Consider the following 12,673-nt stretch of genomic DNA (forward strand, 5'->3'; position numbering starts at 1 on the left):
GCGTCTGACGCTTGGTCCGGCATTGTTGCTTTTTCCCGGCGATATTAATCGGAATGGCGGATGGTGTTTCGAGTCGGAAAAGAATGTTTCCTAACCGCGATATTTGTCTATTTAATTGCTCATTTGACTTTACGTTAATATTATCTCTAGTCATTATAGAAATCGTGTATTTGTTAATGGAAAAATGTCGAATCTGACATTATTAAGTCGAATCTTTGAAATGTTAAAAAATATAAACGAAGATACATTTTAACGCTACATCTATCGACAGTTTTATTATAGTTCTTTTAGAGTCGAAGATCAATTAAAAATATTTTAAAGAAATACTTAACCTACAAGGTCGATAAAAAGACGCCATTGATTATTTATAAATTCGCGAAGAACAGACGTCCAATTAATTCCTACAGCAAATAACTCGATTCACCGTCTCTAATCCGCAATGTCAGCAACAAAGCAATCGCTAAAAACTCAATTCACCGTTGTCCCAAAAGTATAAAAAGATGAATGAAGATCCGCCAGCAAAAGTGGCTTATTACCGAACTTTATACCCGCTAATTAGCCGGTTATCCTTTGGCCGGGAACATTTTCGGTGATCTCTGAACATAAGAGTGAATTCCCATGAAAGCCGGCCGACCCCCGTCGTCGGGGCGGAACGATCGAACAATCGCGCCCCACCAAGCCGGTGGGGGGACGGATCGCGAAAAACCGCGAACCCTCGACGGGGGAAAGTCACGGCGGGTGGATGCCGGGGGACTCTCTCTCGTTAAGCTCGAAATTATCAGATAATTAATATGCAACTCGTCGGCTGCGCGCCGCCTCCGCCTCCGCCAACCCTTACGCGAGCGAACCTTCGAGCTCGCCCCGGTAAACCAAGTCAATACATAACGCAATTACCTGACAAGTGGATGGAGGAGGATGCCTCTGCCGGTGCATCAACGCAGCCGTTAACGCACCCCCGCCGTTGCAACAGCCGTGTGCAGCCTGTACACGCACACGAATTCGGCGCACACGCGCGTCCTCGTCGTCGTCGTCGTCGTCGCTGCCTCTGATTACGCGGACGTATCCTCTCCCCGTTCGTCGCGGTAAAGGACGGGGTTTCTATGAGACGCCGGGAAAAGTTGCCGGATTTCTGCTAGACGAATCCTTCGGTCTCTGATCAAAGGGTAAGGGGGAGAGCCTGCATTCAAGCGGGACGCCGCGACGGGTTTTTATGGTTTTTATAGCGCGCATGAAATTTCTGTCTGGTCGACGGATGAATATATCCGAGCTACGGGGATCTGTTTCGGTTCTCTTGATAGAACTCTTATCGCGGTAAGGGCCGCGCTTTCTGGCTCGTGCTGCCTCTGTGTGTCGCCCCTCGAGATGTTTCGTTAGACGCCCGCGAGACCAGGCTACTTGTCGGATGTCGATCGAAGCCGCCGTACGGTCCGATAAACATGTAAAATGGGAACCCACGTAACACGGGATGCGTGCTCCTCGTTATACGAATGCTGGAACACGGGAACTATAACTAAATACACGGCGTTATTTTAATACGAATTTATTAACCTCTTCAGGGATGAATTTTTAGACCAGGGAACAATCTATTTAATTATTTCTTTTTTATTCATAATCCATCTTATTTCATTCGATGAGGTTTTGTTAGTATTGCTGGGGGATTCTGTAATAAATATTGTAATTTTTCAACTGATTTTCTCTACCCTTAGAATAATCATAATTTTACGAAAACTAAACGTACACGTACGTGACCAAGGGCGTGAAGAGGTTAATACATATTTTATTCTATTTTAAAACAAAACAGTATTGTAAATTATTGTATCTTAGAGCGCAGAATAATATTTTAGGTCGAGTTATAGAGTTGACACTTCTATCGTTATAAAATTAACAATTTTGCAAATTTTGTATTCGTTCACGTCTCTGGTCAAATTTATAATCAGAGACAGTTATTTTTAGAGAAACAATTAAAAGCTGACGACTGCTATACGATAATGTAACAGGAATTAAAATAACATTTCAACGGAACGTATATGTACATACGTGTATGTTTAAATAGCCGTTTATCCCGAATAAGAGTGATTATGCAAAAGCACGTATCCCCGTGGCATTAAGATTACGCTGAACTTGACTGACATCGGGGCGAAAATGATATTCCCGTCATTAAATTAAGAATAAAATTGATGGAATCGTTGATAATTCAACAAACTCCGCGATCCGATTCGCTCGCGTGTATTCCGTGCACAAACATCGGCCCGTACCACGTCCTGTAATTTTATACGGGCGATCGATGTAGCCCCCGAAGTGGAAAAATTTTAATAACCCACGTGCCGCCCCCAACCCCCCCCCCCCCCCCCCCCCGATACTTGTAGAATATACATAAATTTCAATATGTATATCGAACTTTGTATTTATAATTCCATCAATATTAATACTTGAACATTTGCATGGTATCCTCAATATTCATGGTAACAAAGCAATTATCTAATGAGCTACAAATCCATATTAATAAACTGATTAACCGGCTCCGCGAGCGCAACGAACCAGACGACGCCCTTTGCAAAAAGAACAAAAGAATTCGCGATCTAAAAAAATCGCGATCAGCTAGAAATTTACAGATTAAAATTGTATTGTTTCGACGAACACGTTGCATCGGGCTTCGTCGAATTTCCCCGAATGTTGTAATTTGCTTACGAGTTACAAGTCTTCTCCGGCGGGCAACGGCCTCGTTAATGTAACAAATAATTACCCCCGCCCATTAAGCTCAATAATGATGATGATAATAATAACTCTCAGTTTGCTCTTCGCAGGCTCACAAATAATTCCCGAGCCGGGCGCGAAGCGAGGCGGATCGTAAAATACGAGCTCGCTAATTTCCGCTCGATGTTCGTATATATCGAACCGGGATTTAAGAAGGACCGATGATCCCCGTTCGACGGCGTGTCACCGATTCGATTAACAATTACAGGAGCCCGTCGATGCGATGAAGAATGTCGAAGCGTCCGCCGGGAACGAATTCGCTAATTCAACAAGTAATTACAAGATCCCGGCCGTAGCCAGGAATAACCTGTCGTTGGAGGATTAATGAACTGCGTCCGGCTTGTGTGTGCGTAGGTGCGCACACACACGCACCTGCGTCGATCGACGAGGACCCGGCTTGCCGAGGGGTGGTAAACAAGAGGGATGAACACGGGGGCGCAATCCAGTCGAGGATTTAATGAAGAATCGTTGTCTGGTCGTCGACGACGAGGGGTGGGGGGGGGGGGGGGGGAGGAGGCTGGTTGTTTCTTTAAGCACGCAATTAGAGTAATTGAGAGGTATCATTGTTTTCCATTTCGCGGGAGCGCGGAGATCCTTCGAGAGATGTTCGGCTGCTGCGGTTATAATTAAAAGAGGAGCGCGGACCTCTTGGCCAATGAAATAATTATAAAATAAAAACGCTGATCGCGTCGGCCGCCTTTTAAACGTTAATCGGGTCCGCGCGCGGTATCGATTCGCCCTGCGCGATCTGCGTTCCGAACGCCCGTCTTCGGACCGGGATTGACAAGATGGCGGATCACGGTGAACCGTAATTTCATATTCAATTATACAGCCGTTCGACGCATCGATCTCGATCGTATCGGGCGGCGTCGCCTAATGACGTAATATCACAGATCACTACCGATGTAATAATCAAGTGGATTCGAGCAATTAGTCCGGCACACGCTATCCATTTACCGTGGGACCGCGGAATGGAACGGATCTAAGCTGTTACGAATCAGATGAAATAGTATGCTCGCTGGTTAAATACCGGTGAAATTCGCTTGTTAATTTCAGGTGTACCTCGCTCTACCTTGTTACGCGGGATTAATTGAGAGGCGGGCGACAGCCGAAAGTTGAACGGCTTCGCAACCTCCTTCGAGCTCGACGAGGATTCTCACGTTCTTTAAAAATTCTCGTACAATTTGCTACGTCTTTAATTAAAGGCGACATCAAACACGGGTATTAAATTAAATTGATAGGCGACTTTTGAAAGCATCTCTTCGCGATACGGCCGCCATCTTGTCAAGCGTACAGTCCATCTCGCCGAAGTAAGAGCTCGCCCCAGCAATGCGTAAACTAATTTGTTCAATGAAATGTAAGGGGAGCTTTTACGTTTCAATTTTCCCGATTAGCTGATATTTCTTTTAATGCGCCAAGTATAGACGTTTCAAGAAATTAAAAACTTTGACGACGCATGCCTTCAATTTCTTTTAATAAAAACTTGCGATTACAGATTGCGATTAAATTTTGCGATTAAAAGTCGCGATTAAAGGTTGAAAAATTCTGTCGCGCAAAATGCAATCGAACAAAGGTTCTACCCATATCGTAAATAAATACCAGCTTTATAATATACATAATTAGTCGGAGACGAGAGCAATTATTCATCGCGATCGCGTCAGTCGGTCGAGCGAATGTATTAATCGCGCGTCGGATAAAAAAACAGCTCTGTAGAACAAATAGGTATCGATGGACACGCGTTGAACAACGCGTGCCGATATGCTGATACGGTTAACTTCACCGAGCTGTGTAAGCTATATTGCTCGGCTGATAGATACCGGGGGCCTCCCCCGCCGATATCGCGTACAATGTATCGCATGATGGATGCCCGTATTTAAGCGAGAGAATACGGAAACGTATGCCGCCGAGTAAGATACCTTTTTATTGGCGATCATTGATTCCGTGGATACGGTATCGAAAGCCCATAAAAACGGATTTACAGCCGCCGCGAATCGAGCGTCGCGACGCGCGCGTCCCACGGATTCCCCGACGTTGCGCCCGGTTAAATCGCGCGTTTCCGCATCGTCCCGATGCAATCGGCGAACATTCCCGATTCCGTTATTCATCCTTGGACGTATCCAAAAATCTGTAAACAGGATATCCGTACTCGCTAGCATTCTGCGTAATTTATTATCGATTTAATATTCCTTTTATTCGTAACTTTAAATCGATTATGAATTCGTGGTTAATGCTATCTAATTACTCAGAGTTTTGTCATTATGCTACAATTACAATGTAATCTTCATTGAACGAAGAACTGAATTATGAATCACTGTGTAATTGAATTATAATCCTTTAACAATTTAGTTATAATATTTTAGAATCCTGACCGGAGGATAAAAAGGAAATTAACATTGATCTCAAAGAAGTAAGTTATAAAGCGTGTTAGACCAATTTAAGCGTATCAATGACCACCATAACATCAGGAAAATTTATTCAAGTTAAAGAGACGAATAATGTTCTTTCAGATGTATCATCGCTACTGGAAAACGTGTTAATAGACCTCCAGCAATTACAATGTCAGCGTACGCTGTACTTTATATTCTCTACGTAACAGTGCACTGCTATTCAAGCGGCGTAACCTATAGAAAATATGGTAACTTCGCCGCGTAACGGGAAAAGATGAGCGTGGATCAGAAACCGAGCCAGCCGAGGGTTAATTAAACCGTCCTGTATCCAAGGAGCACGAGCCCCGCCGCGGAATCGTCGGAAACCAGCCGTGTGAGTTTGGAACAGGTTCGATCCGGACGGGATCCCCGTAAGCGCGGAGGCGCGCGACCATGCGTAAACGTCATCCGAACTGTGCGGGGTCCCGAAGAGCGTGTTTAACTCCGTTCAGCCGTGTAACCGCATTGACTCGATGCACGTGCGATGCATTATGAATCCGAGTAGGCGATGGCACGCGGCGAGAGCGTCTCGGATCATCGGAGACGCCATTTTCTCGACGACGGCGGCGGAAACACCCGGCCGTCGCGAGAGCTAGCAAACTTCTCGGATTCCCCGCAAAGCGAAGCACCGGTAATCTCCGCGACCGATTAAATATCCGCGCGACGTCCGCGCATTAAACGGGGAAACCGTTCCGAAAGGAAAACAGTAATCGCCCACCCGTTCTTCTCTCTCTCTCTCTCTCTCTTATTTTATTTTGTCAGCGGGAGAAAGAAACGTCGAGCGAGAATTTTTTGCGCGGAACGGCACACGAAACGGAGAATTCACCGGCACGAGGGAAATTTTCAATAAACGCCGGTGGATATGAACGATGGAAACGCGTCGACAACGGGAAGAATGTTTATAATGAAAAATTCGTTCGGGTTGCTTTTTTCCCCCCGTTCTCTCTTCTTTCTGTTGTTTTTTTTTTTTAACGGCCACGCGAGAACACGATGATGAAATTTCGTTGAAACTACGTTGCGTTCGGGTGTTGGCTGGCTGGCGGCGGCGGCGGGGTTGGCTCGGGGTGGCGCAAGTTCGGCGAATTTAATAGAGGTTGGCTGTTGCCGCTTTCGAGAAAACAATATGAAATTTTCGATAAACGAATCGGCGGCGCTGGTCGAAGGGGCGAGGGAGGGAGGGAGGGAGGGGACAGGGACAGAGAGAGAAACTATCGTTTAATACGCGCGCGTCGAATTAACCGGCGCGACGGAGGGAAATCGATGTGCCCGCGACAGGTGTTCGGTGGAAATGGTTCGACTCGCGCCGCTGTCGGATCGCCGACTCTTCGCCGGCAAGTTCGCAAGCACACGGAATGTTCAGCGAAGCCCCGGCCTGTCAGACGTCTGGCTTGTCCCTACCCTCCCCCGGTGAATAAGTTCCTCCCCAATTATGCTGTTCGAGAGGCCGCCGCGAAACGGAAAAGAAAACGCCGTGCCCGAACGAGGGGGGCGTGGGGTTGCCGCGGACAGCAAAGATAACGAAAGAAGAGAGACCGGGCAAAAAGGAGGCGCGCGCGCGGCCTGTTTAATTAGAAACAGGAAGCGCGCGGGCGGCGCATCCTGGCGAGACTACGCCGAATGTATAATTAAGCCGCGTTTCAACTTCAATTTGCGCCCCGGTGCTCCGCGGGCGGAACACGCTCGCGGACGTACCCCCGCTTAGAACGACGTCGCAACAAGTTTGGAATTCCGCGCGATGAAGGGCCGCGAAAATTGCGGTGGTACGCGACCGACAACCCCCCCCCCCCCCCCTGCCCCTGCCCCGCCAATGGGATTATTCGAACGCGTAAAAAGTTCGGGAAAACTCCGGGGGCGAGAGTTCCGCCGGAGGGGCGGGCGCGCGAGACCGGTAACTCGATGAAGCCGAACGGCCCGGCGGCGTATAATTATTAATGGATGTTTCTGCATTTATAACGCTCGATGCCGGGTGCCATTTTGTAGCCGATCTAATAAATCGTTTCGCACGGAAAACACATTTCTCGGTAATTGACAGCCTTTGGAAATCGACCCGCGAATATTTAACGCCGCCGACCTGTCGCTCCGCCCGCCCGTCAAAGTCCCGCGAAATCGAATTCGTTTTTTCAATGGTACCGGAAAGGTATGAAATCGTAATCGTCGCTGTTTCGTCCTTGGCATGCTAAACTGAATATTCGCGTTTTCGCGCCCTTGCAAAAATTGTTAATTCTTTGGAAAACGACGATCGATCGTATACCAATTTTCGTGTCCCTGGATTAAATATATATAGAAAAAGGAAAGTATTGTATATAAATAAATGACGTATTTTTTATTAAATTTACTTCTTAACATGCGAGATTCATAAAGGGGTATTTTACAAATTTATATAACCCTCTCGTTTTTCTATCGTTTTTAATCCTGGTGCATCTGCCCGACGAATTAAATAAACTTCCACAGGAGAAGTTTCATCATCGCGTCCGCTGTAACATCGAATGACGGTTCCAAACACGTTCTTAATTATACAGAAACGTGTTTCGACGGACTCGTCAGCCGGCCGGGAATCGCCTTGAAACATTCACAGCGGCGGGACCCCTCGCAGCTGAATTGTTTACAGACGGCTGGTGAAATGGTCCCGAGGAGTTTCGACCGGAATAGAAATTCGCGAACAAAATGGCGACGGCGACGCGACACGGCGCAGCCGGTGCGTAACAAAGAATTGTTATTCGAACTAACTGGCGGAATTGTCCCCGAAGAACCTGAACAAACGAACAAACTGCACTTCCGAATAACAACGGCGAGCATCCCATTATTTGTCTTTCGCCGTCGGCGAAGTTGAAGACTTCCGGTCAGACGGATTAACGCGTTATTCCACGGGAAGCGTCGCCCGCCGTCTATCGAGCCGGGGACGTTGCTCGAGGGGGTAGGTCTCCCCTCTCTCTCTCTCTCTCTCTCTCTCTCTCTCTCTCGCTCTCTCTCTCTCTATGTACGTCGAGGGTTGAAACGTTCAAAAGGGTTCGGCACGACGTGTCGGCGGCGCCTTCGGCGATGCGCGTTCGTTTAGAAAGCCCCGAGTCCTCCCGGGACGCTTTGTTAATGGAGCGCCCGCGCGATCATTAAAGTGATTGCTGCCGCGAAAATCACGGTGAAATCATGGAAACTGCGCTCGAATTTTGACGGGGGAACACGTGTTGTAGATGCGCCGATGCCTGGCTGGCTCTCGGAGATAATTAAATGTAACGGCAGTAGGATGCGCGTCGGCAGTCGGCGCGGTTTAATTCAGTTTTGCTTGGATTTCGACAGGCATCCCGACGTTGTTCCAACACACCGCTTTTTCGAATTAATTTATCCTGAGAAACGCCCGCCCCTCTGCCTACCCCTCCCCCCTCCCCCCTCCATCCCGTTTATTTAGCTGTTACTTCCTACAATTGCTGAACAAACTTTGCATAAAAATCCGCAGTGTAATAATCACGCGATAAATATCACCACCCTCTACAACCCCTAAAACCATATTCCCTAAATTTCAACAAGTGTAATACCTAAGAATTAAATATTAATCGGCACTGCAAACACGAACGTTCCTAAACCAAATTCTACAAATCAATTTTTATTAGAATTAAAAAATACGCGGCACAGCCCAGATGACAACCAATTTTCGTTCCTTCTCAAAACGAATCTCGTTCCCGGCGTTATTCAAAATGGCGGACGCGGAACGATCGTCCCAGAGCCGCCGCAGCTGTAGCGCGTAAATAATAACCGATGGGGTGAATATTTTGGGGAGCTCCCGGGGAAGGTCCTTCGGTCTTCTTGCCGCGACGATCCCGCGATTTTACGAGGGCGTAAAAACTAAACCAGAAATCCTTCCCGGGCGGCGTCACGGTCGCGGAAGTTTCCCCCCTCGCTAATGTAGAACGCGCGTCACGCTTTAGTACTATGTACATGGGAGTTTAGCAACGTCGAACATTAAACTGCAACACGCGCGCGAGCCGGGGAGAGAGACCCGGTTCATCCTGGCAGCAGTTTATCGTTGCAGGATTTCCTCCTTTCGTCGTTCGCCCGCCGCGGCCTAATGGGAACATTTACACCGAAGGACTAAACCGCTTCTGAACCCGACGTTGAAGCATTACAAGGCTCCGCTGAAAAATCGATACCCGGATGGCTGTTCGCTGCATCTGAAACGAAGAATTATTCGACCGCTCGACGAGCCACGCCGACGCTCTTCCAAACCGCCCCCTTCCCCTGCTGGTTTACAGATTTTATTGCGAACTGAAGGATAACTATCAGTGCTACTTCCGAACTTCTGTAATTTTAATTCTTCGCGGACGGGCGGAGACCGCGGTGGGAATGTTGCCGGCCCTGCTCGTTCAATCTTATTGGGATTCCTTGGGAGCTTTGGCAAATTATTCTTTTATTAACAGCGGTCAGAAAATTGTGCAAGATTATAAGATGATTTATAAGAATATAATAGAATAGTAGAATACATAATAATGTAAGATAATATCATTTATAATAATATAGAATAATGTAACATGTAGTAATCTAAAATTATATAACATATACGATTAATTTACTTATCAAATCATGTTCCCCCGGGCTTACAAAAATACCCGGGGGTAAATACAAATACACCGCGTTTTGCGAGCGCTAAGAGAAATATACAATAATAAAAGAAAGGTATGTAAACGAAATTAGTAATAAAAACATTGGCAAAGTAATATAACGTATAACAGTATAAAACAATATAACGTATAATAGTATAAAATAATATAACGAATAATAATATAAAACAATGTAGCAAATAATAACATAAAATAGTATATAATAAAATGTAATAATCTCGTCATTTGAAAAGCTGAAGTTGAGTCCCCGCACAAAAATCGTAATCAACCCTGAAGCAGTTTCGAGCCACGAAATTTGCAGCAATTAATGCCATTAATCGTTTCGGTGCCGTCGAAGGGATCATCGAAAAATAATCGAACGTTTCGCGCTGCATCCCGTAGCGAGATACGGGGTCGAAAGTTTTGGGCCAACGGAGCGTGCACGATGGACCAAGAGAGAGAGAGAGAGAGAGAGAGAGGACGCTCCACACGAGCGGATGGAAACGTTCGGTCCGGAATTTTCCTCCGGTCCGCGATACGGCAGAAGGGGGTCGGGAGGGGGGAGAGCGCGGGCCAGGAAAAACGCCGGCGGGGTTTCCAGTGCTGCCTCGGGATTATAATAATTCGCGTCACTGCGTCCAATTTCAATCTACCTCTGGCCGGACGGAATGCGTCTCTCGGGTAGGCGAGATCACTTCGTTAACCGGACCGGGTATGCTTCCGGACTCGCATCAACGTTCTTTTCCGGTCATCGCTGGCTGATCGACTACTCGCCGAAATAGGACGGAATATGGCGCGGCTGAATTATCTCTCCCTCGAATCGGAGGACCTCCTGTCTGGGTTCGAGGCTACGGCTTCGAATCGGGGGATGTTCGAGGAAATGGCGACCGAATCGAGAAACAGAAATCCTATGATCGAATGAAAATTATATATTAACCCTTTGCGGTCTAGTGGCGACTCTAAGACGCTGCTAGAAATGATAATGTGTCGAAATAATTTTTAGCAAATATACTTGTATATAGAAAATTGTTCGGAATTGTTAGCTGTTGCACGAGTTATAAAATTCAATTCTATAATGCATAAGATGCTCCAGATTGTATAAAATGCAAACGCTACAAGTCTGAAGAAATATTTTTAATTTCTAGTTAAAATCGCTACGACTGCAAGAGGTTAAAATCAAAATCATATGATAAAATAAAAATGACCGATACTACTGTTCAATAACGTTTTAAACATTTTAGCAAACGCTACGGTAAGAGGATACCATAAATCTATCAAGACGTTCAAAATGGCCGACTTTATATTTTCCTTTCTAAATTTCTTAATCCAAGAAACCGTAATCAAAATGCAGAAAGAACGAACACAGTCTTCTCACTGTTATAAAGCAACGAAGGTTCGATTACTCTCATGTCTCACCATGTTCACCGTCAAAATGACGGAATGATTACAAGAATGTAAAGACACAAGCAAAACCCACGAGCAGAACATAACCTAACATACAATCTTACGAAAGTGTGCGTGCGGCTCGGATAGAGTCTTCGAGTGTCCGAAACAGTAAAACTCCCGGTTTAAAAAGTAACGGTGACATTTGTTCGGTGCCCGGAAGCCTCGGCGAATGTACACAGACTATAAACCAGAAAAGTTTCCTCTTTAGTATCGACCGCGCGCGCGCGCCATTTGTTCCCGCGTCACCATATTTAAGGCACCGAATACCTTCTGATGTAAGCCACGGCATTTATCAAGTTTGGCCGCCGTTGGAGCCGATCGAGAACGGGGGGCTGCCGCGCGCTGGTTTCTCCGGCTCCTCGCTATTTAACACGAGGCCACGCCGCAATATCCGCGAGGAGGAAATATTAAAAGAACCATTTCCAGGTCCCCCGGGGTTCCACGGGGCTTGGTGACGAGCCGATTAATGGCGGGGATGATGTCCGACCTAGATTTACAAGACCGCTTCGAAAACGGGAGGATAGGGTTGTGGAAGAGGCTCGGGCGACGAAGCTGGGAGGAACGAGAGGAAGGAAGGAAGAGAGAGAGAGAGGGAGAGAGAGAAAGAGAGAAGGAGGAAAGTAGAGGAAGAGGAGAATAGAGGAAGAGAGAAATAGAGAAAGGGAAAGAGGGAATTATAGAAAGAAGAGAGAAGTAAAGGAAGGGTAGAGAACCAGAGAAAGAAGGGAGAAGCAGGGGAAAAAGGGAAGAACGAGCCCGACAGAGACAGAGAGATAGCATCGTAAAGCAACGCGCAGCCAGTGATTTGCGAGTGGTCCTTCGGGTATTTCCGTGGCCCCGATAAAATAAATTGTTGTTTCCTCTCGAGAATTCGAGGAGGGCAAACCCGATGCGCCGAACAATATCGTTAGTAGTTTCGAGTCGCGGGTGAGGGGGGTCGGTGTAGCCGCATCGCCACCACCCCCTTTCCCTGCCCTGCCATTTTCTGTTTCCTGTGCCCCGCCGTTGGCGAACCCGCCGTCGCGCCCCCCCCCCCCCCCCCCCCCACCCCCCGCCCGGTGCCGGCGACCGTCCGGAATTTATGATATGTCGCGCATTTATATTCCAACACCTTCCATAAATTTCACTTGAGCCGCATGTAAGTGGCTCCACTTTTGTTCATAGATTCCTACGGTCTGCTGTCAGATTTATGACCGGCGTCGCCGCGGCATCGTTCGATTCGCGGGGACACGGTTCGGGCGGAGAATCGCGGGGAATGGTACCGATACTGTCCCGTTATCAGCCGATAAACCTGCCAGATCGCGGCGATAATATACGGGGACGAACTGCGAGAATAAACCGAACACCTTGCGGGCTTTCGTGGCCCGGGGACGACTGCTTCGGTGACCTAGAATTCGGGGCTGATTGTACAGGACGATTTTCGTGAACGTTGGTTAGACGAACCACCATTCAATGGTG

This window comes from Augochlora pura, chromosome 8, assembly GCF_028453695.1.
Source record: "Augochlora pura isolate Apur16 chromosome 8, APUR_v2.2.1, whole genome shotgun sequence".
Lineage (NCBI taxonomy): Eukaryota > Metazoa > Arthropoda > Insecta > Hymenoptera > Halictidae > Augochlora > Augochlora pura.